The sequence below is a fragment of the Lolium perenne genome, chromosome 2 (genome assembly GCF_019359855.2).
Source record: "Lolium perenne isolate Kyuss_39 chromosome 2, Kyuss_2.0, whole genome shotgun sequence".
NCBI classification, from domain to species: Eukaryota; Viridiplantae; Streptophyta; class Magnoliopsida; order Poales; family Poaceae; genus Lolium; species Lolium perenne.
Window position 1 is genome coordinate 229,215,265 of NC_067245.2, and position 6,000 is coordinate 229,221,264.

Below are 6,000 nucleotides of genomic sequence, written 5' to 3' on the forward strand. Positions count from 1 at the left end.
GTCAGCCTGCGCGGTGGCATCAACAATGGCGCAGGAGTACAACTCGAGGGCAGTTGAGCTCAGGGAACTATGGGGCGCAAGAGGAGATTTTTGCAGAGGAGAGCAGGAGAGCGGCGCGAGCGAAAGTGCTGGAGGAAGAAGAAGGGGACCTTATATAGAGGTGCGGCGAAGCGGCGTACCGTTGGATGGAAAAAGTGTGTGGCAGATGATGTCCACGTGGAACAGGGGTAAAAAAGTAATTTCACCCTGGAGGAGTTACAGTGCGTGCGCCAGGAAAAGCGGAGGACGTGTGTCCCCCACTTGCACGACGTGTCAATGTGATGCGTAATTTGGGCCCGCAAGGCAGCGAGAGAGAACTTCTCGCGATTTCCAGGAACTGTGGTTGTGGCTATCGTCAGCAATGACGTCACTTTAGCAAGAGAAAAATTCGACTTAACAGCTTCATAAAAAAGGTGACAGCAAAAAATATTGGAGAGCCTTTGATCAAATACAAGTTTTTGATCAAATGGTCGGGGGCTATTTTGGAAAAATGAAAAATTCGAAAAAGACAAATAGAAATGGCGTGAGCCTATGATCAAATACAAATATTTGCTCATAGCCTCGGGGGCTACTCCCATCGGGAGCGCTGTTCGCGCACCCGAGAGATTTGAAAATTTCGGCAGAGGAAAAAATATAGCGGTATAAGGCGTGGAGCCTACACCCAAGCACAAGTCCTTGGCTGTAGACTCGGGGGCTACTCCCATCGGGAACGCTGTTTGCGTGCCCGATGAAATTATAAAAAAGAAAGATAGAAGAACAAGAGAGTATATTTTGAGTTATAAATAACTCTACATATACTCCCATCGGGAGAGCAATATAAGTCATCCGTTGACTCAATAAAATGTGCCATTCCAACAGCCGAATAAGCACTTGACAATATATTCTCAGAACGCCAAAGTTGCGAACAAATTCTGAATGCCGCAAATTTGCGAAGGTAAGACCCCAGATCCATTCTGTGTGGCGTGGCGCCGTCTCTGACGTCGGTTTGCTACTTTTATCCGTATCAACAGATACGAAGAAAAATCCTAACGGACGCGTTAGGTACCCGATAAATATGACTGGGACTCGACAGAATGGTAAGACCTTAAGCGGCACTTGTCGAAGTTTACACCAGTATCCCGAGATCATGTCCAGGGACGTGATCTTGAAGTAGGTTTTTGCGGATTGCCACTAGAGCAGTTAACTAGTACCTGATCCATCAGATGAACTAGCCCCAACTACCATTATCCCTGTACAATATAGAGATTCATATGAGGAAGTATAGAGAAGCTTAAAGTTGTCGAGTAAATATAAAAAGTGGAGATTTTCCTTGACTCTACGATTCAAGCAAAATCTCGGGGGCTACTGACATAGGCATCCCCAATGGGCCTGCCGAAGATAGTACCCGGGGTTTACTGAAGGCCCACGACTCGAAGAATAAGAAGAATCGGAAGCCCAAGTTGGCATTAAGGAAAGCTAGAGTTGTATTAGGAGATGATGTTTGTAATCTTGCGGGATGAGTTAGAAACCCTCCCGAACTCTGTAACTTGTACAATACGAATCCCTCGACTCCACCTCCTATATAAGGGGGAGTCGAGGGACAAAGAAAGCATCGAATCATTGTCTCTCAAACCCTAGTTTTCATAATCGTCGAGTACTTTTCAGCTGAAACCTTCGAGATCTACTTGCCCTCTACTTCCAACTAAACCCTAGTCTACAACCCGTAGGCATTGACAAGTTAATCCCTTGTCACTCACCTCCGACAGTGACGTTTAGACGAGATTTAATAGGTCTGAGACTTCTTGCATGGAATGTCTTATTGTTGCGTTTGGAATCCATCCAGTTGTCTGAAGGGCAAGATGAATTTTGTTGAACTTACAATCCAATGGAAATTCTCTTTAAGTTCATTGTACAATGCCATTATCCAACCGAAAATACCAGTTGATAAAAACAAAAAGATTTGGAAGATGAAGATACCGCTCAAAATTAAGATTTTTGGTTGGTATTTGCATCGAGGAGTAATCCTAACCAAACATAATCTTGTGAAACGCAATTGGCATGGGAGTACGCAGTGTGTTTTTTTGTCAACACAATGAGACAAATAAACACTTGTTCTTCCAATGTCGCTTTGCCAGATCTATATGGTCATGCATCCAAATAGCTTCTGATCTGTATCTCCCGACTAGTGTGGTCAACATCTTCGGTAATTGGCTTCATGGAATTGATCATAGATTTAGAACGTTTATTATGGTGGGCGCTTGTCATTATATGGTCGGTATGGCTGTGTAGAAATGACAAAGTTTTCAATGACAAGAATTGTTCTCTCTTGCAGGTTATCTACAGATGTACCGCTACTCTCCATTCGTGGACTGCGCTGCAGAAGGTTGAGAACCGCGACCTGTTTATGGAGGTCTATACACGGTTGGAGGACACGGCGAGGGATACTTTTTCCCTACATGGGTGGCAGCATAATCTACGGATTGGGCCTCCGCCTTCACCTTAGGTGTTTTACATTTGCTCATGTTCGATATGTAATTCGTCTTTTTAGCGCTCGACTTTTGAAACTTTTTAAACGGCTATGTGCATTTTAGCTATGCAGAGGTCGGGTGTAATTATTTTTTATGAGCAATAAAGCGCCCATTATAAAAAAAGTATTTTACTTAATTTCTTTGTAATAGTTTTTCTTTTCCACCGGTAAATTGTTGTAATTTTTAAATTCTCTTGCGATACTTACCCATTATTAGTAATTTGTCGACACAGATCTTAAACTTTCATAGTAATTCTTTGGCAGTAAATATCCGTCATTAAGTCTTCGCCGGCACGCATTTTTTGATGGTTATTTTCTAGGAGTATTCCTTGGACGGATATTCACTTGCAGTAATTTATCGACGGCGTCTCTTTTAGGGGTAACTGCCTTTTTTCGCAGTATCTCGACAGTTCTTCTATGGTGACTTTGAGAAACAAAATGCTACACTATTTCTCGCCCCTTTTATTCGATGAAATTTCTTCTGCGGTAATTTGTCACCAGTAATTCTTTAACAATTATTTTTTTGCAATTGTTCACGATCGCCCTACACTCTGCTATTCGTCACCTCTTTTACTTGAGGAAAATACTATTTACTTATGATACATTTGTGAGAATATACTTGCCCCACCACATGTCGCCTCTTTTACCCTGGGAAAATCGTACTATATTCTTCTACGGTACCCTCAGAAAAATATGCTTTCTTCACCGACCACTGCCTCTTTTACTCGGGGCACCGGCAAAATGTAGTTACTCTACTTTCATACTATCATCCTTTTTCCATCGTCTCATGACCACCTAGTGATTTTTTTTCATACTACCCTCTTTTTTATCATCTCCTTGTCACCTTCAAGAACATGGACATAAAATAGTTTCAAACCATGTCGTCACAATACCAATTTTTACCTTCATTCAACCATGCTTCAACACCGTCAGTTCAGCAGCAATCCAAATATTGAAATAATTCTGTAATACATGCCGCGCCATTCTTCCTAGTAATGATTTTTAAAAAAACTTCAGCTTATATCAAATAGAACCACGCACGGAGTTACAATCTCTATTGATCAGACCAACCACACGAGCTGAAACAAAGAACACATGCTCATTTTCAGAGCGCCCTATAGCTTAGCTAACTCGTGTGCAATTGAATTGTTTGCACAATCTACCTTTGCGACTAGAAAACCTTGTGAAAAACTAAGCATCTCCTTCATTTCACGAATCAAGCCAGATATAGCAGACTTTCATGCATCTGAGCTTTTAGAGCACCGATAACTGCAGCACAATCATTCTCTATATGCACAGGTCTGTCACAAACAGGTAAGATGGCTTTAATACTCTAAATACCGGCCACAGCTTAATGCCTAGTTGCATTGTTTAGACAAGTTCAACAGACTTGAATCATAGCATACTCGTTATTTGATGAGGACATCCCTACCTCACTACTACCTCCATCATTACCAAATGAAGATGAACCTGCTGTGAAGCTCAAGTCCAATAAAGTTCGGATTGGACCTATTACAAGAGCTCGTGCGAAGCTACTTAAAAAACAGATAAACTTGTTCCTAAACGATACTTTGATTGATCAGAACTTTATACTACCTAAGTCCTATTACTTATGTATCATCAGGTATGAAGAGGAGACAAGAATCTCACGAGGAGGAGAGGAGCAGCTGGACGTGAAGATGGACATGGAGCTGGACAAGGAGCTGGACATGAAGATATCTCATGGACGCGCGAGGGAGGAGCGGGAGGCATGCGCGAGAGGAGAAGACGAAGTCCAGGCTGGCCTAGCACCCGGTCAGACCGGCCGCCACGCCGGCGCGCCCGGTCCCTGGCCCGGTCCAACCGGGCGGCAGGCCGGATCCACCCCGGCGCCAACCGGGCACCACGCTGATGCCAACCGGGAGCGTTACTGCGCGACAATTCCAGCGCCCGGTTGCAACCCGGTCCCTGGCCCGGTTTGAACCGGCCAGCCTGGTCCCTGGCCCGGTCGACCGGCCCCCAGACCGGTCGTGTCCGAGTCTGTCTTGACCAGATCTATTCTGGGTCGGTTATTCTTGTATCTTTTCGACCAGAAGTCGTCCCGGACGCCTATATAAGTGCCCAGGACGCCCCCCTAGCTGCTTTAGACCACATTTAAGATAAACCCTAGTTCTTAGCTGTTTGCTCTGCAAAACTATTGAATTCCCTACACCATATTGCTTGATATTGTGTAGATCTAAAAGTCTTGTGTGATCTGTTGTTCCATTGGGAATTAGAAGGTTGCAACTTACCGCTTCGTGGTCGGCGGCTACATGCGCAAGTGTGTGGAGTTGCGAATATCTTGCAGGGTTGAGAGTTGTTGCATTGGCGACAGGGACCAATCGAGAGATCTCGTTGCGTCATACAAGTTATCATCCACTTCATCAAGTTACCTCCGCTGCAATCACCCCGTGATCATCATCACCACCGTTGCTTACTGAGAAGATCGGGCCACCCCTTATCATCTTGGTATCAGGTTCTCGGGTTTCCTCGGTAAGCCATCCACAATCCACCCCATAGTTGAGTTGTGAGTGTTTCCTATCCAGAAAAAGCCATAAAAAGTTAGGGTTAGGGTTTGCCATAGCCTTAGATTGCACTAATTTTGAGTTTTAGTTGCTTTCCGTAGTTGTTTTTGCATATCTTTTTCTTCCATCTAGTATTGTTAGGGTTTGAGTTTCCGCTTTCATCTAGTTTCAGTTATTGTTACTCCGAGTCCATGATACGTCTCCGACGTATCGATAATTTCTTATGTTCCATGCCACATTATTGATGTTATCTACATGTTTTATGCACACTTTATGTCATATTCGTGCATTTTCTGGAACTAACCTATTAACAAGATGCCGAAGTGCCGATTCTTTGTTTTTGCTGTTTTTGGTATCAGAAATCCTAGTAAGGAAATATTCCCGGAATTGGACCAAATCAAAGCCCAGGGGCCTATCGTTCCACGAAGCTACCAGAAGTCCGAAGACGAAACGAAGTGGGGCCACAGGGTGCCCAAACCCTAGGGCGGCGCGGCCCCCCCTTGGCCGCGCCGGCCTGTGGTGTGGGGCCCCTGTGCCCCCTCCTAACTTGCCCTTCCGCCTACTTAAAGCCTCCGTGACGAAACCCCCAGTACCGAGAGCCACGATACGGAAAACCTTCCAGAGACGCCGCCAACGCCGATCCCATCTCGGGGGATCCAGGAGATCGCCTCCGGCACCCTGCCGGAGAGGGGAATCATCTCCCGGAGGACTCTACGCCGCCATGGTCGCCTCCGGTGTGATGTGTGAGTAGTCTACCCCTGGACTATGGGTCCATAGCAGTAGCTAGATGGTTGTCTTCTCCCCATTGTGCTATCATTGTCGGATCTTGTGAGCTGCCTAACATGATCAAGATCATCTATCTGTAATTCTATATGTTGCGTTTGTTGGGATCCGATGAATAGAGAATACTTG